This window comes from Panthera pardus, unplaced genomic scaffold, assembly GCF_024362965.1.
Source record: "Panthera pardus isolate Hobbes unplaced genomic scaffold, ASM2436296v1 HiC_scaffold_5, whole genome shotgun sequence".
Classification (NCBI taxonomy): Eukaryota; Metazoa; Chordata; class Mammalia; order Carnivora; family Felidae; genus Panthera; species Panthera pardus.
The window spans coordinates 15,011,738-15,037,377 of NW_026526980.1; the positions used below are offsets into that span (position 1 = coordinate 15,011,738).

The 25,640-nt window shown below is 46.1% G+C and overlaps 1 protein-coding gene and 1 pseudogene across 3 annotated transcripts in view; one reads left to right on the top strand and one right to left on the bottom strand.

The window, feature by feature from the left end:
- Positions 1-25,640, top strand: part of CACNG3 (calcium voltage-gated channel auxiliary subunit gamma 3) — an 87,045-nt gene that overhangs the window by 25,836 nt on the left and 35,569 nt on the right. The gene's annotated exons all lie outside the window — the stretch shown is intronic.
- Positions 5,487-5,585, bottom strand: LOC128774887 (U6 spliceosomal RNA; annotated as a pseudogene).

Here is a 25,640-nt window from a genome sequence, read left to right on the forward strand (position 1 = left end):
GCCCCACATAGGATTCTGCATTGATACTGTGGAGTCTGCTCAGTTTTCTTGCTCTCCCTCTCTCTCTGCCCCTCCCCACCCCTCAAAACAAATAAAAATTTTTTTAAAAAGTCCTTCATGCAATAATCCAGGTTCAATGATGGATTTCCCCATTGGGGAAGTGGCAGTGGTGACAGAGACATTGGCTATCGCTTTGGGAGATGCTTAAAAGCTGGAATCAACAGAATTCCCTGTTGAACATCAAGGACAGGGGAAAACAAGGTCAGGGGACTCCTATGTTTCTAGCTTTAACCTCTGCATGGATGGCGAGGCCTTCTATTGATGGAAAGTTTGTAGGGGGAGCTGGTAATTAGGTTTTGAACATGATGAATTTACAGCTTCCCATCTAACGTTCGAGTGGGGGTGTTAAGAGGGCCACTGGATGCACTAATGCTGAACTCAGAAGGGATGTTTTATCTAATTTCTTCCCCATATTCATCCTGTATTTTTTGATCAGAAAACACTCAAACACGGACATTCCAACCCCTGCTAATTCTATCACAGACAGCCAGCGAAAGGTTATTAGATGAGGTGCCATGTGACGGAGTAACTGATGTTAAAAGTCTGAATGCAACCCCAGGAGGTCATTGCCAGTCTAATTGGGCACAGATAGAGTTTACTGGGTCATGGAAAGCAAGTCGTGTGTAACCATTGTTTCAGCCCTTTATCCTTTCATTTCTGATTTATCATCCGGTTTTGGGTGAACATTAAAGAATCTATTCATAAATGGTGACCTTTTGAAATTTGAAATGATGGTCTCAGCTAATTTCCATTCCAGCCCTGGGGCTGCTGCTTGAAGGTCATGAGCTTGAAGCTCCGAACTTGTCCCTAGTCTGTGCTCTCAACCAGTATTTGGAAAAGGGCAGTGTTGTCTTCATCCTTAAAAGTGCCCATCATTTGGATGAAGGATCGTCATTCATAATTCTGTGACCACACACTGAGGATGAAAAATGTACTAAGTGCCGAGTTTGTGTTAACAGCAAGACCCAACTGTTCTGGCGAATTTGGGAACATATTGTCTGAGCTCATAATAGGATAATAATACTGTTGTATCGTATAGAATTCATTCAATTGTAAGTGACAGAAAACCCAATTCTAATGGACTTAAGAAAAAAGAGACAGACAGACAGACAGACATTCAGAGAGATCTCTATTGGCTCACATAAGTGGATAGTAAAGGGATGGCTTCGCACAGGGATCAAACTCACAAGTACAGAATTTCTCTTACCATTCTCTTCTCTCTTCCTCTCTGTTGACTTCGGTTCATAGTAGCACAGGAGGGGGGCTTTGTAAACTGTCCCCGCATGCCCCGAGGGCAAGGAGAGACCCAAGAAAGAGGCAGACCACTACAGATTGGAAGGTGGTAGTTTTAATAGGCAAGGGGACTTATATACAAGGCTTGTCTTGAGCCGGCCGCAAGACAAATTATTCTCTTCATTGCCCGCCAGAATCGTAAAAGTTTACTTAGAGGCCTTATAACTGGGTTCAGTCACATTTTCAGTCCAGAAGGTCTCAACACCACCTTACTCTCTCAAGGTTATGTCCTTGAAAATGGCTTCCACTGTGGGGACAATGAGCAGAGCATACATTCCAAAGGTGGGGGTGGGGGTGGGGATGGGGGTGTGAGGAGCCTCCAATTGCCTGGGTCCAATTCATAAGTCAGCTGGCAGCCACATCCTCTCAGTGACCTCCTCCAACAATGAGAGACTCACGGATACAATATGTATGAGAGCAGCTCTTAGGGTTAGATTCTTCTATGCTTGAATCCAGCATTAGTGTAGGAGTGTCTTTTGCAGCAGGTACAAGCCTCATTTCATTTCATAGGCTCTGATTAGATCACATGTCCATTACTGACCCAATCACTGTAGACCAGAGGTCCCACGGGGCTGATTGGCTCAGGCCCAGTCTTTTAACCTTGGAGTAGGAGAGGCATAGATCCCCAGAGATAATTATGATGATAAACAACAAACATTATTGATTAGCTAGTACATGTTGGGCACTGTTCTAAGTGGTATGCTTCCTGTAACAACACTTTGAGTTATCCACTGTTGTTATCACCCTTCTAATGATGAGGAAAGCCAAAATACAGTGAGGTTAACTAAACTGCCCAAGGACCCACAGCTGGCAAATGACAAAACCAACGTACAAACAGCCTTTCCAGAGACCCACAGATCGGAAGTGATGGAGCCCCAATGCAAATTAAGGCAGCCTCTAACCACAGCCTGGGCTTTTAACCCTAAATAAGGATCAGGTCACCAGATGTCTACCTTCACTCAATGCTTTACGATTACAGAGCTTTCATCCATGACTTCATTTTTCCTCCCAACTTGAGTAACGACACAAGACTTGGGAGCATTATCCTCATTTTCTGGTGAGAAAATTGAGGTTCAGGCTGAGTGGTTTGCCCCAAGTCAAACATCAAATAAACAGCGGAACAAGAACTGAAACCCCACACCCATCCTTTCTGACCCTGCAATAATGGAGCCTAAGAGCTTAATAAATGTTTGGGAAACCACAAAGGCCTGGAAACTCGTATTGGGCTCATAGCAGGCTAATCCTGAAGGCTTTATACCCCTCTCCCGCCTCCATGCTACTTTCCTCCTGTGTTTGTTGTAAGCAGTAGGAAAATACCAAGTACTTGGACACAAAGTTGCCCTAGATATTTAAACTGCAAATTACACTATTTATGAATTACGAAATAGTTCATCCACATGGAGTTGAATTATGACCTTTATCTTTTATTAAATGCACGCATACACACACACATACTAGAACTGTATCTGTTTCTGGATTTTCTATTCTTTTCTTTTAATCTATATTTTTATTTCTGAGGCTCTATCACTCTGTTGTTTGAACTAATATAGCTTCATGAGACTCTTAACACCGGAAGGTCATGTTCTCCCTTACCATGCTTCTTTATCAACGTCTTCTTAGTTCTAACGTTTTGATTTTCCCTGTGAATTTTCTGACCATTCTATCAAGTTGCCAGGAAAACTGGGATATTAATAAAAATTTAATGAATAGACTTATTTGGGCACAATTGACCTCTTTCAAACATTGAGTCTTCCCCCATTTAAAAACATAATATATATCCCATTTATTAATGTTTTCTTTTATGTATTTTAGAGAAGTTCCATTTTCCTCATTTGAGCCTGTATGTTGATTGGGCACATTGTTTGTAGGTAGGTTTTATATTTTTGGTTACTAACGTTAATGGGTGGTGTTCTCCAAGATATTTTCTAAGTGGTTAGTATTACTAATATGAAGAAGCTAGTGATCAGTAATTATCTATTTGTAAGTTGCTTGAACTTGGTTAGCGGTGCTATCTGCACTGTAATTAATTTAATTTGGTTTTTCAGGTAAACAATCTTATCATCTGCAAATAGTAGATAGAACTTTTTCTCCCCCTGCTGTTTTTCCTTTGAGGCTTAGAGAATAGGCAAGGCTTAGTTAGAAGCTTAGTTAAGTAGTGGTGATGCTCAAAAGGTCACCTTGCCCTGCTCCTAACTGTAATTGTAATGCTTTGCAGACTGTGTTTCCCAAAGTGTGGTTGCAGATTTGGATATAAATCATAGAATTTGTACAAAGCTGGTAATCTGCATTTTAGCAGACTCCTAGGGGTGATTCCTGCTCCCCCTAAAGTGAACAGCCAGCTGCTCCAGGGTTTCACCGAGAAGCCTGGCATCTGCTCTTGGCGCAAAGTGTTTTCTTTATCATGCTCTGGAGTTTCTGTCAGTATGTAGCTAAGTAAGAATTTTAATTGGGCATGAAGGGTTCCATTTCGGGGTATCTATTGACATGGCTAGCTTTCTCTCCTTTGGCTGGCTAATAGGCGAAGTTAGTGCCTTTCATATTAGCCAACTATCTTTCATTCCTGTGATAAATTTGTTTGAGACATACTTAATTTTTGATAATGCTGAAATAGATTTGCTAGTATGTAAATAGGGTTTTTCTCTGTATTTGTCAATGAAATTTGCCTTTTTGTGTGCTCCTGGTGTCAAGTTTTGGAATCAGAGTGGTAGTAGCTTGATAAAATGATTTTCTATGCTGTGACATAGATTCTGCAGCATGGAAATTTTCATGTAAAACCTTCTGGGCCTGGGGCTTTTTTGAAAGTAGTTCTTTGATAACTTCTCTCATGTCTTGTCTATACTGGGCCTTTTTCTGGAGTCATTTTTGTTGCCTAGAAAATCATTCGCTTCATAGAAACGTATAAATGTTTTAGTACAGAGTTGAACAGTGTGATTGCTTACAGTTTATTTTCTTTCAAATCTGTCTTTTTTCCCCCTCTATTTCTCATTTATCTCCAACTGCATTAATAGTTGGCGTTGTTTCTCCCAAGACTGTGCCATTAGGTTGTCTTTCAGTCTTTGGTTTTAGGCTTATGAGTCTTTATCTCTTTCTGGTATGTTATGTATTTTTTAAGAAGCTGGGAAAAGCTGTTGGAAGGTAGCTAGCCAAATGCCATTTTGAGCAACACGTTTTTGCCCTTGGGACTTTTTAACCCAGATTTAAATTTGCTCCTTGTTCAGGTTGGTGTGTGTTAGTGTGAAGAGGTCCTTTTAGGGGTCCTAACTGTCATCCAGCAAAGCCACTAGACCTCCCAGCTAAGTGTCATCTTCCAGGGTGATTGACCAGCTTTGCCACTTCAATTTTTCACAGTCATCAATCACTGAAAAGGAAGCATTGAAGGACACAGCTCTGTGGTAGGGAATTAGCTAAGCATGATGGCCATCAGGAGGTTTGTCTGAGTGGAAACTCACTTCGAGACCAATGGGCTCCCTGGAAAGCCAGATCCCATAACACTGGCTGAGTAAATGCTCAATCATGTATTTCACATGTACCGAGGACTTCCTCTGGGTAAGGGTGGCACTGAGCAGGTCTGAGACCAGCAAAGCTGAAAAGGTGTGACCCCTTCCCTCAAGGACTTGGGAGTGTCCAGAAAAGCCTATTTTATGTGATCGCCTATAGCACAAGCTTGTCTCAGTCCGTAGAGTGTGTGGCTCTTACTGTTGGCATCCTGAGTTTGAGCCCCACGTTGAGTGTAGAGGTTACTTAGATAAAATTGTAAGAGTAACATTTGTTTACTCTAAGCAGTGAAACCATCTAAAAATAGAAAGAGAAGTAATAATATGCCCTGCCCAACTCCCTCTCTGTCCCCTCCCTACCTCACTCCAAAGTGACCAATGTCAACAGCTAGATGTGTTTCCTCCCTATCTTCACTCTCGAAATGCATACATACATGCACATGGTGGGGGAACGGCATTGTTTGATTTTTAAAATTGAATCCACACTGGATATACTAGTCTGCCACTTGCTTTTTTCCCTCAATACATCATAGATATTCCTCCAGGCTTATAGGCACTGATCTGACTCAATCTTTTTAATGGTTGCCTAATATTCCACAGACTGGAATCCCTTCAGTGTATTCGACCTTTTCCCTGTCGAAGAATATCCACCTTGTTTCCGTGTCATCCTTGCGCAGGGCCATGCTAATCTTCTCTGTATCGTTCCAATTTTAGTATATGTGCTGCCGAAGCGAGCACTATCCACCTTGTTTCCAATTTTGTTTTGTTTTGTCTCACTTTCAGTCATTTTTACGCATGTGTCCTTATATGCTGGTGCTTTTGTTTTTATGGACTAGATTACCAAAAATGAGATTGCTAAATCAGTAGAGGTATGGGGTTATGATTTTAATAGATATGGACAGGTTATTGCTACAGATTGTAGCAAGGGGGTGGTTATCAGGAAAATGTCTTAATTATTAAAAGATACCCCCCCACATACACACACACACACACATACATTCAAAGATTTTGTAGTGAAAGGAGACCACCTAGAATGGGTTGGAAGCACAAATATGAGCTCTGAGTTTCAGTTGTCCCTAGCACCCTCTGTTGCCACCACCATGCCCGCCCCCAGGGGGCACTGTTCTGAAAACAATAAAAACAGCAAAGCCATTTATTGAGTGATTCCCATGTAATAAGCTAGTGCCTTAAGTGCATGTTTGTGTTTTTACCCTCCATGTAAGATATAAATCCTATTAACTACCATCCTCACTTTACAGAAATGGAAACCAGGGACTTAGAATGTTTAAGCCACTTACTCAAGGTCACTCATCCAGTAGGTAGCATAGCTGGGATGTGATTCCCGTTCTGTTTGGCTCCAAACCTGGGCTCTTAACCACTGTGTGGGATTTCTTCCAAGGATGCCATTGCTGGGGCTGTTTCATCAGAGCCCCAACAGTGACACAAACTCTGCTATTTGCCTTGAACAGTGGCAGGGGCCAAGCCCTGCCTCCTGCTGTGAAGGAGGAGTACTCCTCTATAAGGTATTTAAAGTGATCTTGACCTCTGAGTAGGGCCTTCCTTATTCAAAGGAAACTGAGTGAGCTCCCAGGACACTAGGAGCATACTTGTTTGCCCCTACACACAAATCAGAAACCATTTTTCTTCTCCCTCCCCTTCTCTCTTTTTCTTCCTCAAAACAAAGAACTGAAGCAATTAAGAGAAATGGAAACCCTTGGTTTCACCTCTACCCATTCTCTCCTGGAAGCCATGGTAGTCGTGATAGTCATGGTTAAAAGTGTAGACTCTGGACTCAGAATGACCTGTTTGGGAACCACTTTGTTATCCTTGAGCAAATGCCTTGAGACTCTCTAACCTCTTGGTCTCCCTGGAAACATAACCATTCTACTCAGCTTTTGTCTTACCTGTTAGAGGATCATCTCCTGGAGGACAGGTCGATGTCCATGCCTCTTGGCTCACGGGTCCTGAGGGAACCTGCATTGAACTATAAATATTGATTCTTAATAACCAAATTCAGTGATGTTTTAAAGTAAGGTTGAAGGTAATATGGAGAAGAAAAATTAATTCACATTTCCTGAGCATCTATGTGCTGGGCACTGTGCTGGAAGTTAATAAACATTAACTCAACTCTAAAGTAGACATAATTATTTCCATTTTTACAGAGGAGAAAAATGAAATTTAGCAGGTCAGTCAAACTTGCCAGGATTGCAGAGCTAGAAATGATGGTGATGGTGGTGATGGTGATGATGGTGATGGTGGTGATGATGATGGTGATGATGGTGATAAGGGTGGTGGTGATGATGATGTAGTAATGGTGATGATGGTGATGGTGGTGGTAATAGCTATTGTTTACTGAACATATGCTGTGAGTAGGCATGATGCCAAGAGGCTTCTTTGTATTCTCTCATTTAATCCTCACGAAAACCCAACAGGGAAGCCCTATTATTATGCGCAAGGTCCTAAAAGATTAAGTGACTTGTTACAGACACTCAGTCAGTAGAGGGTTGGGGCTGGGATTTGAACCCAGGTTATTCTGATTCCTTAGAAGCATCTTTTTACTTTGGTAGTGAAGGCCTTGGTGGCAGTTACTCAAATTTAAACATTCAGCGTTTTGGACCACTCCCAAATGGAGTGTCAGGCAGCTATACAGAAGGCCAGGACTTTGGAAGAAGAAACCAGATTCCATCTCTGCCTGTCTTCATCTCTTCATCTTTTGGGCTCTGTGGGCAACACTTTCATTGCAAGATTCTGCATCCTGTCTCGTGGTCACACATACCGTCTGTGCTTGGCACAGCCGGCTGTCTCCATGGAACATCTGTGGCTCACTACTACTGTGAGTGATTCTATTTTCCACACATCTCCAGCTCGTTAGAAAGCAAGGCTCCTATTTGTTGGTGGATGTTTGCAATCTGAATCTGAAACACTGCAAAATGATGATTGAGCTGATTCACACTGGGGAAGAGTCTGTGACACATAAACACACACACACACACACACACACACACACACACACACACACAAGACACCTAATTAGTGAGGACTGAGCTGCCACCTGATCCAATAAGTGCAGTAACTTTGTCCACTAAGAGGCCATCTGGCTCCTGGTGACAGTTGCTGAGCCGGGAGCTTTTCATGCAGTGATGGTGGTCCTCCCTGGCCAGGGCCACACTCCACATGTCCTCTGGGCCACCCAACCAGCTGAGGTGTCAGTATTTTAAAGAAACTCTTTGTCACCAAAGGTAGCAAGAAAGCTGAAATAAACAACATCCACCCCAGCAGACCCAGGGGTCTGCAGAGAGGAAAGAGCTTTCCCCTCTCCTCCTCTATGAATATGCCTTAGAACTTCCTCAACATTCCTCCCAGATTTTCCACTTCTGGTCTTTAGCCAAATGCAATCTTTAAAAATACACATTTGGCAAGAATCTGCAAAAAAATCCCTTCAGATTGTTATGTGATGGTGGGGAAAAGACACATTTTTTTTAACTCTAAAAAAAGCACCTTAGCATTTGTAGGCTTTTATAATTCTGAAACAGCTGAAATGCTAAAACTTTCAAGTTGGCAGGATTGAAACTGAAATCTGCAAAGCCGGTTCAATTTGACAAGAGTGGGAGCCTTGCATTTCAGAGGGTTTTGATGAGCCCGTGGGCCTGAGCCATCAACACAATGGGTGGCCACCCACTCACAGGGAGCCCTTCGTGCCTGGGTCCCAGTCTCCCCTCTAGCTACCTGCAGAGCTCACTCTAAGAGACACTCCTGGCTCCTTCCATTGCCCTGGTAGCTGCTGGTAGCTTAGCAGAGTGGGCAAGGATTCAGCCTGTGGAGCCCGATCACCTGGGTTTGCAGTCCTGATTCTACCACCTGTAAACTAGGGGACCCTATTCAAGTTACTTAATTCTTCTGTGCCTCGGTTTCCTCATCTGTGAAATGGGACTATAATATTTAATATGTTTGTTGATTGATACCCATCTTGCTCCAGAAAAGAGTTAAGGGGGCTTTAGTTACACAAAATAAGAAAAGATGGGTCCAATTTTTAAAATTGGACTAAGAAAAAAAGGGACTGGACAGAGCCAAGAATGAGAGTGAATTGCACCTCGCAATGAACTACATTCTAGCTAAGGGTGGTTCATAAAGCCGCCTGTGAACCAAGCTTCCTCACAGTCCCTTGTCTAGGGGAAACCTGGTCAACCGCACACCCACAGTGCTCAGAATACGGGAGAACCCGGTGGCCAAGCAGATCTGCAGTCAAGCCGACCTGGCTCTCCAACAGGCTCCGTGTTTTGTCCTTGAGCAAATTGCTTAATCTCTTGGAGTCTGAGTTTCTTTACATGGAATGGGGATAAAACTGTAGTCATGAGGTTATTTTGAGGGCAAAATAAAATATTATATATGAAGTGTTTAGCACAGCACCAGCCACTTAGTATGTGTTTGATAAATAGTTGCTAGAATAAATAAGTTTTAGAATTTATAGACACATCCCACTCTCCTTGGTACCAAGATCGGATAAGAATATTTTCCTTCCTAAGTGGATGTTGTTTCATGTCACAAAACAGAGTATCCTCAACACGGGCTGATGGCAAAGTCCCCAAAGCCACAGAGCACAGTGCTCTGTGTTGAAGTCCCGTCTGGCTCTGCCATTAAGTGGCTGTGTGACCTTGGGCACACTGCTTCACTTTTCCGGTACACGGGTACCCATCTGTAAATGGGCAAAGTAATACTACCTCCCTTGGGCACCTGGGGGGCTCAGTCGGTTAAGCGTCTGACTTCGGCTCAGGTCATGATCTCTTGGTCCGTGGGTTCGCACCCCGCGTCGGGCTCTGTGCTGACAGCCCGGAGCCTGGAGCCTGCTTCAGATTCTGTCTCCCTCTCTCTCTGCCTCTCTCTCTCTCTCCTCTCTCTCTCTCTCTCTCAAAAATAATAAATATTAAAAACATTTTTAAAAATAGTACCTCCCTTCTAGGGTTGTTATGGAAATTAAATGAGATAATAATTGATAGAGCCCTTGGCCAAGTGTTTGTATATAGTTCTCACTCAGTGACTGTGCTGGCATTGTGGATGTTCACAGCACTGAGTGATCCAGCACTAGTCCGGCTTGATCCAGAGGGATACTCAGAATACCTGGGAGATGGGTGAAACCTTTGCCAAATACCCTCCTCTCAGTGGTACTTCTGTACTTTTGGCAACCACCTTGTAACAATGCACTTGAAGAATGTGCTCTCTGGCAGGCGTTCAAGGGCAACTATTTTATCTTGCTGACTTAGTACAAACCATTCAGTCCTAAATAATCAAGTGAGGGGTAGAAGCGATATCCTTTAGGAGAAGATGACAACGGGCCCTATAAGAACCTGGACCAGAATGAAAGGCCAGTATTCTCCTCAGAAAAGTTGTGTTGGCAAAAGCCAGGTACACAGGATTGAGTTATTATCATGGCATAGGGGGTCAGACATATGCCATAGAAGCATGGCATAGGGGGTCAGACAGTGCTGGGTTCAAGACCTGCTTCTGCCTCTTACTGGCTGTGTGACCTGGGACAAGTTACTTAACCTCTCTGTGCCTCAGGTTCATCATCTGTCAACAAAAGGGAAGGGACAATAACAGCACCAACCTCATATGGTTGTGATAAGGATTAAACGGTTTCGCACATGTAGCGTGCATTGAACAGGGATACCCGGTAGAGCCAGCCTAAGTGTTAGCTGTTATTATCACGGTCAATGACAAGGTAAGCACGTGGGGGCGTCAGAGGAGACAGGCTCCTGGGCACAGGTGGAGCGGATAGGATAACCGGTACGCGGAGGTGGAAGGCATTCAGGATGAGCAAGGTGGCAGCTAAGTTTAGTGCTGGGAGGGAGGGATTTGAATATGCATGAACTGCCCTCCCGCTGTGCCAAGCAGCTCAATTTTTCAATTGCTCCTCCTGGGGAGTCATGAATGGGGAAACAGAGTCAGCAGGAATCCCCCCTGTGGGGTACAGCCTGTGCCTGTTTTCCCTGTGTTCTGGCTACCAGCTTCCCCAAACCCAAACCCGGTTAGGGGACCGCAGAGAGACCTCCCTTCCCTTCGTTAATGAAACTACCTGTTTAGGGGCAGTGGAAAAGATGCGATCTTTAAAAATATACGTGTGGGCTGGGCATTGATTCCGTTTTGACAGAAACAGGGACTGGTTTTGGGTCTCAGCCTGTATACAACCAGAAGTGGGGAAGAGTCCTGGCTGATTTCCTGGCGTCATTCCTGGAGCTGGTATTCTGCCTTGTCCTGCCCTCCCCTCTTCCTCTCTCCCGTCCCCTCTCCCGAGCCTCTCTCTTCTCTGCCCCTCTTCTCTGGTTCCCTCTGTATCTCTCTCCCACAAATCTATATTCAGTTTCTGTCTTCCAAAAAGAAAAAGTGAGTAGGAGGACAAATTGTTTAAAAGCAATGCAGCTATTTTAACAAAATGCTTTTTCCTTTGAGTCAGTCCTAAGAAATTTGGGTACAGTCTAAACCAGAACGAACCAAACAATAATCCTAAAAAATGAAATGGGTTAAGGAAAAGAGCCTAAATTCCCCAGACCAGGATGGGGCACAGGGAAGGCCAGAGAGGACTTGACGCTGGTGTGTTGGGAGAAGAAACCAAACCGAGGTGTTTGATTAGAAGACCGGAAAGCTGGCAGGGAGAAAGTGAAACATTATTTCCGTCGCTTGGATGTCAAGTTTCTTTCATGCTAAACATCGGGCTCTGGAAAACGTGTGGGTGATTGTGTAGACCCGGTTTTTCAGATCTTGACCACTCTGGACATGGGTTCTCACCCAAGTCAAGAAAATACCTGTCCCTTGGATTTAAAGATCCTGGAGATGTTGGGAAAATATTTGAAATCTTCGCTGTTAGAAGACCCAGAATCTTAGTTCTGGACTCCACTCTGCCCCGACTTACTCTGTGCCCCGGAATAAATCATGCCCTTTGGGGGCCCCATCTTTACAGAACAAGAAGATTAGATGACCTTAGGGTCCCCCAACTCTGCCATACAATCTCTGGTTCTCTTGTTACTCCATTTATCCAGTTGGGAGTGTAGACTTCAGAGCTACCTTGCAGCATTTGAATCTTCCTCTGTACCTGACAGCTGTGAATCTGCACAAGAGACTGTGGAACTCTTGGTGTCCTCAGTTTCCTCATCTGCAAAATGGACAATAAGGTTTTTCGCTCCACCTTCTTTTTCCGTCCCATTGAAGTGAGTATATCAGAATGCAATCGAGTGAGAACAGAGGCCGCCCTAATATAAAAATAAGAAGCACGTCCCTTGTACATTTCCGAACTTACAGTTATTGATAATAAGATTCTTGTGATACCCTCTACAAGTGATTGAGAAATATTCTCCAACTCGGATCTGGTTCCATTTCAGTTCCAGCCTGCGAAACCTGACCCCCCAGTGAAGCAAATCTATCTGCCTTGCATCAGTCAACAGATGTTCTGAGTCCCCTGGAAATCACCAAGGGAGATCTAAAGAGGAGAGGTTCTCTCTCACCCCTGACCATGCATCTGGTTCCAGGATCCACACTAGAAACATTATGGGTGGGGAAGAAAAAAAAAAACAAACATAAAAACCTTGAATCAAAACCTTTCCAATCCTCTTGCCTCTTATCCCATCCATCTGATTCCCCAGCTTCTAACTCAGCTGCAGGAATGTGTTTTCATAGAAAACCGTGCATGCCTTATCTCCCTTCTGAGAAAAATTTGCTGCTTCTAAAAAGATCTATTCTTCCCACAAACAGTGTTGTGCACCTGTCGTAGGTCCAGGAGCAGGAAGGCAAATCTAGGTAGTGAAACTGCCTCCTTTTGCTTATCTGAAAACTCTTCGCTTAGAGAGGGCATTGGAGAAGACACCAGGATGTCTCCCCTCCAGGCAGCTGGGCCAGCAATCCCCTTGGCTTAGGAATGAGAAATCCCCTGAATTAGCCAGTGGGAAGGGACACAACACCATCCCTGCTGGCAGCAGGGCTTCCTGTGCCAAAGCCACGGGGTTCCCAGCCGCTGTTCATTAATGCTGCCCACAGGCCAAGGGAGAAGTCTGTCTGCTCTGATGGGCAGAAGGTCCAGGTTCCAGGGCACTGGAGGAGATAATTGTCTTCATAGCCAGGAGATGCTTGGCAAGGAGGTCAAGTGACTTTATACACTCCAAAAAAGTCTAGGCAGATGATGGTGATAAAACCATACTGTCCTGAACTTCTGGCAAAACAAACGAAAGACATTTTAGAAGCCACATGCTATAGTAGAAAGAACAATAGGGGTCTGAGACCTGGAGTCTTGCCAACTACGTATGAGTCCTGGTCCGGTTTATCCGGTAAAAGTTGGAAAAATGATCCTTGCCCTGCATATTTCATAGGGCTTTTATGAGAATTAAATGAGATACTAGGTGTGAAAGGACTTTGAAAAATGTATGTCATTCATTAATTCACTTGTTCATTCAGATAGATACTGAGTGTGCACTAGGCGCCAGGCACTGGGGATAGAGTGGTGCTAGGTGGTGACTGCCCTCGAGGTGGGGGACAGGTGACTGCCGCCTGAGCCTAGGAATGGTTTCTCAGGAGCGCCCTCCAGAGGCCAGGTCCTAGCAGTCCACCTGCCAGTTCAGCGGGAGGTCCGGTTTCTTTCCTTGGGTCCTTCTAAGTCTCCGGGTTGCTTCCTGGGGTCCAAGTGGTCAGTCCATCTTTCTGCAGAGGCTCTGCCTGAACTGGAGCCCAGGGAGATGTGCTCCCTGGAGGCTACGATGTGTCACAACTGCCACCATAGATTCTAGCTTCAGAAAGGATCCCCATTGCCGAGACACCCAGCCTGCCTCCTGGGACAGGAAAATCCCAAATACATTCTCAAGTTGCTACTCTTGGCACTGATGGCAGCTAGATCTCAGTATCCAGAGAGAGTGCAATTTCTACCCATGCTGCTATAATCCTTTAAGGTGTGAATAAAAAAAGAAAAAAAGGAAAAAGCTGACATTTATTGAGTGATTTAGCGATTTCTGGACTGGGTATTATTCTGAGCATGTTTCACACAATATCTCATTTAATCCTTAAAATAACTCTCAGAGGTGGGGCGCCGGGGTGGTTCAGTCCGTTGAGTGACTGACTCTTGATTTTGGCTCAGGTCGTGATCCCAAGGTCATGGGACAGAGCCCCACAGTGGGCTCCATGCTGAGTGTGGAGCCTGCTTGAGATTTTCTCTCTCTCCCTCTGCCCTTTCCATTACTCATGTGCGCTCTCTCTCTCTCTCTCTCTCTCTCTCTCAAAAGCAAAACCAAAAACAAACAAAGAAAACAAAACAACTCTAAGGGGTATTAGGATTAAACCCATTTTACAGGTGAGAAAATTAAGGTTTGGAGAGGTTAAGTAACCTGCTAGGTCACAGCTCTAAGGGACAGCACCAGGATTTCACCTAGAGCCATCACCTCCAGCCACCAAACTCTGCTGGAGCAGCTAAAGAGGAGAATTTTGCAAGAGGTACATCACACCAGAATAAGACATACAGATTTTTAGATTCAAGTACAAGCCTGCTCTCTGGATGGCAAGGTCAGGAGTGTTCCCATTGTCCATCAATCCATGGCTGTCTTTCCCTTTCGACGACCTCACTTCCGGTCCTATCCTCCCCTGCCCCCCACCCCCACCCCAGGGTGGCTTCCATATTGGGGGCAGGTACACCTTGCCTTCCCACACCAACAGCTGGGCCAGTTTGCCCTGACAGGGCTCTATAACTTCCCATCTTTGTCTCCTTCCATAAATCTGTCCTCTGAACTTGCAGCTTTCCCAGAACCACACATCAACTGTTTCTCTTGCAGAAAACAAAATTAAACCTCTTCCTCACCAGACACCCAGCTGTGCACAAAAAATTAATCAATTATTTTTGAGATAAGCGCTGCAAAGGACAAGCTCAGGGGGGCTGAGGCAATATTCCTGTTATCTCTGAAGACACTCCTGAACTATCCTCTGGAAAGGGAGGTTGGGCTTGTTGGGGACGCGTGCTCATCCCAGGGGTGTTTCAAGATCTACAGGCTCCCCTGTGATGCCTCTCTCTCTCTCTCTCTCTCTCTCTCTCTCTCTCTCTCACACACACACACACACACACACACACACACATATTAAGTGATGATTTTAAAGCATTAACCCTCCTCATTCCTTGGTGTGCATGACAACTACTCCTGTGTCTGAAGAATGAAATTATCTGTAAACCCAGGATTATCAGAATGCCAAGGAAGGGAGGAGGGAGGGGCTGCCCGCTGCCTGCATGAGTCACCAAAGTCCCAAGCAGGTGATGCCCTGCACCAGAAAGGGCTTGGTCATTCATTCAGAGTCTGCTGGTTATTTGGATCTGCGAGTGGCCCTTACCGGCAGCCGCCCCCCACCCAGGGACAGGAGCTGGGAGCCCAGCCGGCAGGGCGGTCCTCAGTCCTGGCTACATAGAAGGTGACCCAGGGGATGCTCAAAAGCGCTGATGCCCGCCCCCTCCTCCGGACCCCCAAAACCCCGAGTCCTGGGCTTGTTTTGAAGCTGCTCAGGGGATTGGAACGGGCAGCCGGAAAGAGGACGGCTGTGCTATGGAAAGCAAGGCCTCCAAAAACCAAAATAGAAATCCTCTCAACTTAGAAATGGAAACGAGAGAGGACAAGGAGCAAGCAGAGAAGATGCATGTGTCTGTCCACTTACTCTCCGGCTCGCTCAGCAAGCGTTTTGTGGGAGCCTAGTGCCCGCCAGGCAGCTGGGAGAGTCCCCCAGACTTGGCAGCCTGGACAAAGGGCAACCTCTTGGAGAATCATCCAAGAAAGGAGCCTGAAGATGGACAGGAAGGACCGTGGGTCTGCAAAGTTCTAGAACCTCTCCACCCATGAGTGCCATCTTGTTCTGCTTCCCACACGTGTCCAGCAACAACACCCTTGTACTGAGAAGGATCTCCTCGTTGTTTTCCTGGTGGCCTTGAGAAAGAGAAAAACTGGATTTTACCCCAAAGCTGCTTGTCGCCATAGTCAAGTGGGGGTCCACAGCCTGGGCCTGTGTTTCCTTTTCTTAAGGAAAAAAAAGAAAAAAAAAAATATATATATATATATACACACATATATATATATATATATCCATATAAACCATATAAATATTGTCCTGAGTCAGTCTCATAAACCATATAAATATATTTGCATATACTTAATACATATGTATATATAAACATATATATATAGAAGAAAAAGAAAAAGAAAAAATATATATCCATATAAACTATATACATATATATGTATATACTTAATACATATGTGTATATAAACATATGCAAACATAAATACATATGTATGTTTAATGTTCTTTTTTACAATAGAAACAATGTATTGTTCACTATAGAAAACTTAGGAAATAAAAATTAGCTTGAAAGTAACAAGTAATGATAATCCTCATATTCTCTTAGCACGCTATAACCCCCGTCAAATATATATATTTACATTTTCTTAATTTTTTTAACATTTTTATTCATTTCTGAGAGACAGAGACAGAATGTGAACAGAGGAGGGGCAGAGAGAGAGGGAGACACAGAATCGGAAGCAGGCTCCAGGCTCTGAGCTGTCAGCACAGAGGCCGACACGGGGCTGGAACTCATAAACTGCGAGATCTGACCTGAGCTGAAGCCATTCGCTTAACCAACTGAGCCACCCAGGCTCATTTACATTTTATTCCCTACTTAGCTAACCCTTATTTTTTTTTTAGTTTATTTTTATTTATTTTTGAGAGAGAGCGTGCACAAATGGGGGAGGGGCAGAGAGAGAGAGAGAGAGAGAGAGAGAGAGAGAGAGAGAATTCTAAGCAGGCTCTGCACTGTCAGCACAGAGCCCAATGCAGAGCTTGAACTCACAAACTGTGAGATCATGACCTGAGCTGAAACCAAGAGTCAGTCGCTAAACTGACTGAGCCACATAGGCACCCCTATCCCTTATTTTTTTTTAATGTTTATGCATCTATTTTAAGAGGGGGGGGGGGGTGCAGAGAGAGAGAGAGAGAGAGAGAGAGAGAGAGAGAATCCCAAGCAGGCTCCACACTGCTAGCACAGAGCCTGATGTGGGTGGGGCTCAAACTTATGAACTGTGAGATCATGACCTAACCTAAAATCAAGAGTCAGATGCTTAGCTGACTGAGCCACCCAGGCACCCCAGGAGTCCCTTATTTTTAACCAGAATGAGATTATACCATAAATTTTTTTGTAAAGTACTTTTTTATTTACTAAAGCATCACGTTCATCTTTCCTACATGAACAAATGTTTTACTGCATCATTTAATGACCAGATAGTATGTCATTTTCTAATGTATCATAATTTATTTACTTCATCCCCTCTTATTGGTATTTAGTCTGCTTCCAGTTAAAAACAATACACACACACACACACACACACACACACACACACACACACACACACTGTTGTAAATAAATTCTCGCGCACGTTCAGAATTATTTCTTTATGGAATTTTTAGAGCTGAGAACACTGAGTTAAAAGATGAGCATATGTTTCAATAAACTTTCGACTTAGAATAGTTTTTGATTTATAGAAAAGCTGCCAAGATAGTAGAGTGAGTTCCTGTATATGTACATCCAGTTTCCCTTGGTGTTAAGAACCGACATTAGAATGATGCATTCGTTCCAGCTCATGAACCAATATATTGACACATTATTAACTAAAGCTGAGTTTTATTCTGATTTCCTTAGTTTTTACCTAATGTCCTTTTCCTGTTTCAGGATCCCATCTGGGCCACTCCTATTATGTTTAGCCGTCATATCTCCTTAGGCTTCTTTAGACTGTGGGTTTCTTAGACTTCCCTGGTTTTTGATGACCTCAGTGGCTTTGAGAAGGGCTGTCTGGGGATTCTGTAGAATATGCTTTTCTCATGATTACATCAGGGGTTATGGGGCTTCGAGAGGAAGGACCACACAAGGTGCCGTTCTCATCACATCTTACCAAGGGCGCGAAATCTCCACATGACTTGTCACTATTGATGTTGACCTCCATCACCTGGCCGAGGTTGCGTGTGTCAGTTTTCTCCCCTGTAGAGTTGCATTGCACCCCTTTCTAGACTTTGCTATTTGGAAGGAAATTCCTCTGGGGAATTATGCTCCCCTCCTTGAGGTGGCCATAACTGTATAAATTATTTGGAATTCTTCTGTACAGGAGATTTGTCTCCCTCCCTACCGCCCATTTACTTATTCATCCGTTTATTGCTTTATATCACTATGGACCCATAGCTACTTATTTTATACCTTGGATTATAATCCATTACTCCACTGTTTATCTCGTTGCTGAGAATGTTCCAGCTTTGGCTACTGGGAGCTCTGTTGGTTGGCTCCTGTGTCCTTTTTTTTTTTTTCTTTTTTCTTTTCATGTTTATTTATTTTTGAGAGACAGAGACAGAGTACTAGCAGGGGAGGGGCAGAGAGAGAGGGAAACATAGAATCGGAAGCAGGCTCCAGGCTCTGAGCTGTCAGCACAGAGCCCGACGTGGGGCTCGAACCCACGAGCCATGAGATCATGACCTGAGCGGAAGTCGGACGCTTAATCAGCTGAGCCACCCAGGCACCCCACCAGTGTCCTTTTGATAGATGCCCACTGGTGGGTATCTTGGACCCTTCCTTGTTTTCTGGCCTATGAGATGCTCCAGGCTCATCTTGTGTGTTCCCTGCTGCAGCCCTAAAGGAAGTAATTTCTCCAGAGAGCTCTGGTTCTCTGATTGGAGATCAAGATCCGGGGTACTGATTACGCTCAGTGTACCAGCATGCTGTTGCTTCTAGACCCTGCCGGCAGACAGAGCTTGGAAATGTATGTGTGTATACAAACCCATGTGTATAGACATATCTATAATCTGATATTTCCCAATCTATATTGATATTAAGCTAAACATGAGTTTGCCATCATATCTCCAGTTGAAATCCATGGTTTATTCCAGCCTTCTCCCTCCTTAAAGGGAAATAAACCATGAAATACATGGTTTATTCCAGCCTTCTCCCTCCTTAAAGATAGCCATATCTCAAAGTCTTTTGATTTATATTGCCATGTTGCCTTCCATGAACTTATTCTGGGGACGGGGGTGGGAGTGGTGAGGGGAGGACAGGAAGAGGAGAAGGATGACCTGAACCTATTTGCTGCCCATCAGGTCTTAATGAAGTCGTTTGCACACACACAGAGGATGGAATGATGCCTCCTAGGACAACATTTCCCATGCTATTTGAGGGACTTACAGTCCTTTTTGCTTGGAGAGATCAAAATCTGAAAGTACTTGTGTGCACAACTCCCCCACTTTGAGAATCAGAGACCACTGACATCAAAGAACTCTGGGTGGAAAGCTGTGGTTATTTCTACATTCATTTCTCACTTTGTAGGCTCCTTTTTTGAGCTATGACTAAGATCTTTGATCTGAGTGGCTTCCAAACTGCTTTTAAGTGCAGATAAAGAGTCAGTCTTTTGTTCCCAGCTTGTGGACCTGGGACCTCATGGGGCAAGCAATGGACTCTGGAATCTGGAGACAAGGGCCACAAACCCAGGTGCCTACAGAGCCAGATGGGTTGTCTCGAGGGAAGGGGTTGGAGGCATGATGGCAAGCCGGAAATTATATGGCCCCATACAGAAATGTGGGCCCATTGTTGCCGGGTCCTCTGATTTTTTTTTTTTTTTTTTTGGAAGAAAGCCAGAATTCTAGATTTTGTGTGAGCCTCTGAAGTTTTCAAATGTTAGCTATGATTGTCAGTCTTTCCAAAATGCTGGAAGAGCCAACCACACTAAGTCCTCTGGCAGGATATGACCTTCAGAACCCCTGGTTTTGTACTCCCTGGTTGCTAGAAAAAAGCATAATAACTCAATTATCTGGGGATCTATGGCCGTCCTTTATACTAAAAAGGGGTCTCACACACTATGAAGTTTGGGTAACATTGGGTCATTTTGTCTTGCAGAAACATTCACTTTTATTTCCTTCCTGGGTCAATGAATTTCCAGATAAGTTGGGATCTATTCCCTGGGGGCTGAGGGATTAAGCCTGGAATGTTAGCACACCACTGGAGGCACAGCAACCCAAGGCAGCCAGCTTCTCTGGCAGGGTTGGGAGGAGTTGACATCCCACAGCCCAACACGGTCACAGCAAGTATGTGAGCAGGAAGGACCCCTGTCTGCTCTGCGAAGGCCTGCCCTTCATCCCCCGCGATCTTCATTGCGCCCCTTGCTTCTCTGGCTCCTGACTCTTTTCAGGACTGTGGAGACTGGTTTGAAGGCATTGCTCGAGGCAGGGGGTAGGGCTGGGGGAATTAATAACATGCATCCAGCAGGATCAGCTCTCCAAGTAACAACATGCTTCCTTCACTCACCTTGGCCTCTCTGTCACCCAAGAGACTGCTATTAGCTGTCAACCAAAGAGCTGAGACATCAGTGATCATTTTCTTATACTTTAAAACGACCGTATACTTTGCTGGTCCTCTGTGCTTCCCCAGACCTGCACCTCCTTTCTGCTCTGCTTGGGGCATAGATCTGGCTTTGAAAGTCATTACTTAGTTGACTTACTCCTCGTGGGATAGTTCTGAATATCTGTCTATGAGATGACACAGATAGGTACTCGAGATTAAAGCCTTGGATGCTGTAGATTTGTAATCTCTCTCGTGCTCTCCCAATGCCCATGGCCCCTAGGGCCTGGGGCAGCAGGAAAAGCAAGAGAAGTCACTCAGCCTTCCCCCTTGATTCCTTTATCCCTTATCTTCCAGCGCCCACTCTTTTCTCCCTCCAATCCATTTTCCACATTGTCACCCGAGTAATCTTTTGAAAACATCCAGAAGGTCGTGCTAGCCTCCTGCTTACTCTTCTCCAATGGCTTCCCCGGCTCTTTAAAAAATAAGCCTCCTTATCACAGCCCAAAACCTTGCTACTCAAAGTGTGGTCCTTGGACCAGGAGCATCAGCATCACCTGGGAGCTCGCTAGAAATGCAGCTCCTGGGGCGCCTGGGTGGCTCAGTCAGTTAAGGGTCCGCCTTTGGCTCAGGTCATGATCTCACAGTTCATGAGTTCGAGCCCTGGGTCAGGGTCTCTGCTGTCAGTGTGGAGCCCACTTTGGATTCTCTGTTCCCCCTCTCTCTCTCTGCCCCTCCCCTGCTCATGCTCTTTCTCAAAAATAAATAAACATTTAAAAGAAAAAAAAAGAAATGCAGCTCCTTGGGCACCTGGGTGACTCAGTCAGTTAAGCATCTGACTCTTGGTTTCGGCTCAGGTCATGATCTCACAGTTCATGAGTTTGAGCTCCGAAACAGGCTCTGTGCTCACAGTGCAGAGCCTGCTTGGGGTTCTCTCTCTCTTCCTTCTCTCTGCCCCTCCCCTGCTCTCTTCCTCTCTCAAAATAAATCATTTTTTAACTAAAAAAAAAAAAAAAAGGAAACGCAGCTCCTAAACCCACCTATTGAATCAGAATCTGGATTTTAACAATATCCTCTGGTGAATGGGATGCACATAAAAGTTCAAAAACGTCTGTGTGGGCTTCCGGTGCCCATGGTTGCACATTTAATCACCTGGGGACTTTTTTTTTTTAATATTTTTTTTAATGTTTATTTTTGAGAGAGACACAGAGTGCAAGCGGGGGTGGGGGGGAGGTGCGGTCAGAGAGAGGGAGACACAGAATCCAATTTTAAAAAGAATTTGTTAATGTTTATTTATTTTTGAGAGAGAGAAAGAGAGACACACAGAGTGCAAGTAGGGGAGGGGCAGAGACAGAGGGAGACACAGAATCCGAAGCAGGTTCCAGGCTCTGAGCTGTCAGCACAGAGCCCGACGTGGGGCTCGAACTCATGAACTCAGCTGGGGACTTTTTTTTTTTAATTTTTTAATGTTTTATTTTATTTTTGAGACAGAGAGAGACAGAGCATGAGCGGGGGAGGGTTAGAGAGAGAGGGAGACACAGAATCCGAAGCAGGCTCCAGGCTCTGAGCTGTCAGCACAGAGCCCGACGCGGGGCTCGAACTCACAGACGGTGAGATCATGACCTGGGCCGAAGTCGGAAGCTCAACCGACTGAGCCACCCAGGCACCCCACCTGGGGACTTTTTAAACACACTCATGCCTGGGCTGCAAGGACTGGGTGGGGGGGGGGGGGGGGTGGTGAGGGTTCAGGCACTGGAATTTTTAAAGCTGCCTAGGTGTTTGTAAAGTGCTGCTCTGCCCATTCTGTCCCTGTTTGCCTCTCCAGCTTCCTTCCCGTTCCTTTCCCCCTTCTCTCCTCTCCTCCAGCCACATCAACCCTTTGTTCCTATCTAGCAAGCTCTGTGGTCCCTCAACCGTGCATTCTTGCTGCCTACAAAGCTCTTCTTGTGGAGGTCGTCTCACCACTTAGAAATCCACTTAAATATCATCGTCTCAGGGAACCTTCCCTGACTCTTCACACCCCCTACCAGCTCTGTGCTCCGTTGCCCTGTTTGATTTTCTCCATAGCATTCATTGCTATCTGCAGTCAACTCGTTCCTGTATTAATTTGCCTACAGAATGGCTGCTTTCCTTCATTAGAATTTCAGTTTCGGGAAGACAGAGACCTGGTGGGTTTCAGTCACCACCAGGGCCAGATTTGGAGCAAACTTAAGCTTGTGTGCTTGGGGCCAGAACACGTGGGGGAGTGGAGAGAGAGAGAGAGAGAAAAGCTTTTTCAAAATGAGATTTGATATTTCAAAAACTGACCAGAGTAGTCATCATGGAAAAAATTAGAATGTGTTGTACTTCCTCATACATATGTTAAAACAGAGTGGTTTTTCTAATTGCCCATGGAAAAGGGTACCGTCATCTTTTTCGGACTTAGAGGTTTTAAATTGTTCAACTTAAAAAAAAAAATCACAGTGTAAGGTGCACACAAAGAGATGCATCCCACGCTTCATGAAGTTCCATAAACTAAACACACCTGGTCACCAGCACCCGGCTCAAGAAAGGTGCGTTTGCTCAGCCTCTGTCGTTCGCCTTCTGGTCACCACCAGCTCTGACTTGTAACAGGGGAGACTGGGTTTTTTCAAAGTGCGAATCCAACATCATCTCCTCTGAGGCCCCGCAACTAAGCAGTGCCCGGCAAGTACTAGCTGACCAATCGGCGTTTGTTGAATGAACTAATGGACTAATTCATTAATTACTCGCCTCCGATCATCTCTCTGCTCACCCTTTCTGGGGAATCCAGTCTCAGAGACTGAACTGATTTGAACCCAAAAAAGAGGTAGGCTCAGAGCTGGCCTCGGTCTCCTTTTTGGACACCAGGCAGTATGGCACATTTTCCAGGTCCAGTTGGCGTGGAGCCTTTTGATGGAACCAACCCGGTGAATTTTCTTTGGTGCCTACCTGGTGTCATTCACCCAGCCGTGCCACCGCCATTGAGGGGATTATCCCTCCAGTGGGCTTTTCTTGGAGTCACCGTGCTCACTGCCTTTTAGGTTTCTTTGCATTTGACTGGGGCTTATATTTAGCCCCATGGAAGCTCGGGGCTCCTATTCTTCCTTCTGGGCTTTTCGCTTTTTCCCTTCCAGCTGGTGAAGCTCACCATGCTGAGCAAGGTGAAAAGGCTGAATGGAAGTTTCAGAAGCAGAAAGGTACTAAACTCTGGTTTCCCGTGTAGCAGGAGTGTGGGGCAAAGGGAGGCAGGTGCTGACCCCAAAGGACAGGGACCGCCTGGCCATCTGCGGGCTCTCTCCCACCACTGGGTTATTAACTCTCCCTCTGTCCGTGTTTCACCTCCCCCACCCCACACCTTTCCCTGTAGGGCCAGTTTCTTCAAAATTCAGCTGTCCCCAGCTGTGAGACGCTTTCCGGGGAACCATCTTTCCCACCCCTAACTCCTGCCCCCCCCCACCCCCCACCACATACCAATCCCCCAGTTCCGTGTGCTGTTTCCAGGCATAATAACGACCTCTCCTAACACTGCCAAGCTCTAGGCTACACTCCACCTTCAGCCCTCCGTCAGCCCTCACCCCAGCCCTAGGAAGCCCATCCTGGCCGCCTCCCCCTTTTACAGGTGGGGGAAATGAGGCTCCCAGAGGTTGACTTAGCCAAGATCTCTGGGCTAGAAAGTGACAGAGCCAGGACTCGCACCCCCGTCTGTTTGACCTTTGCAGCAGGTGCACAAGCTCCCCTTCAGCCCTCCTCCTCCCACTGCTGGGATTGCACCTGCTGGCCCAGCCTGTTCACAGCTGAGCCCCTATCCCAGAATTGCCCTTCGCATAAGGGAGCTGCCCTGGCCAAGGTCACATGCACATCCCACATCCAGCAGCTGGTCGAGGTGGGGATGCGGAGGCCTTCCTTCCTTGCCTTCATTCGGGACACTCAAAAACACCTTCTCGGGGTGCCTCGGGCTCAGGTCACCATCTAACAATTCTTGAGTTTCGAGCCCCACGTCGGGCTAGCTGCTGTCAGGGCCACACCCGCTTCTGACCCTCTTTCCTCGCTCTCTCTCTGCCCCTCCCCCACCGGCGCTCTGTATCTCAAAAAAAAAAACATTTTTGAGAAAATAATAAATAAGTAAATAATTTAATAAAATGCCTTCTCACTCCACAGTCCCCGTGGAAGTGCTGAGTCCACATAACAGCTGTGCAGCCGTTCCGCTCTCCCTCTCCCTCCGCCACCCCTCGGGGATTGTTCCCAAGAGCCCAGCCCGGAAGCCTCTGGCACACACAGCTCCAGGAGTGTGTGTACCAGCAACACAAGCGACGACAACTCCTAAGTCACACACTGCGCTCCTCGACTCTGCTGTAACCTGCACCCACGTGCTCCCCCCATCACGGCACCCAGTGAACAGGGAAGGGTCACCTTTCCGTTCCATGCACCCCTTGAGAGAACCAGAGGCCCCCCACCTGCGACAAAATGTTCGAGGGGAACACACAGCCAGGGAAGGAATCCTGCCTGGTGTGTGACAGGGAAGGGCTCTCAACCCCGGGGGGTGGGGGGAACTTCCTTGTGTCCTTCGTGTTTCTGAGGCATGGCTCCGCGTCTTGGGGCTGGCGGTGGCATCTCCGAAAACAGGGGGTGGGTTGCAGAGGCCGGATGCCTCCAGCAGCCCTGGGCCTGCAGCACAAGGGTGTCCGTTTAGCGTCCCCTCATCTGCACGTGAGGAGGGGGATGAGCTTGATGATGCGTCTGCCTCCTCTCCGCTCTGAACTTTTCACTTGCCCCCCAACCCCGACTCTTGTTTGCACCTGAAACTTCCTGGGCATGGGACAGAGGCTTTGTCTCTGTGGACCCTCGGGAAAGCTCACATGAACGAACAGATGAGCCAGGGATCCAGGAGGAAGGCCAGTGCACCCGGTGTGGGGGGAGATGCTGGGTCACCCCAAAGCACTCCCCGTTGTAGCCACCGTAGACAGAAGTGCAGTGCGTTCTGCGTCTGAGTGTGGCTGTTCTGGAAGCAGTGTGCCCTTCTGGTGCCTGCAGCTGGCCAGGGCACAGACCGAACACGCATTTCCCTCTTGCGTTCTGGGGTGCCTGTGCCATCCGTACAACTTCGAGGCTGTGGCCTTGTGTTTTTCCATCCCATCCGTCCTCTCTGCAGGCTGCCCTTGTCTGTGCCTGAGCCCACTGCTTAACAGTATCAGTGGTGAAAGCTAATCGTTTTGGGTTTTTTTAATGTTTTATTTACTTTTGAGAGCGAGAGAGAGACAGAGTATAAGTGGGGGAGGGGCAGAGAGGGAGGGAGACACAGAATCGGAAGCAGGCTCCAGGCTCCAAGCTGTCAGCACAGAGCCCGACGCGGGGCTCCAACTCACGGACCGTGAGATCATGACCTGAGCCGAAGTCGGCCGCTCAACCGACTGAGCCACCCAGGCGCC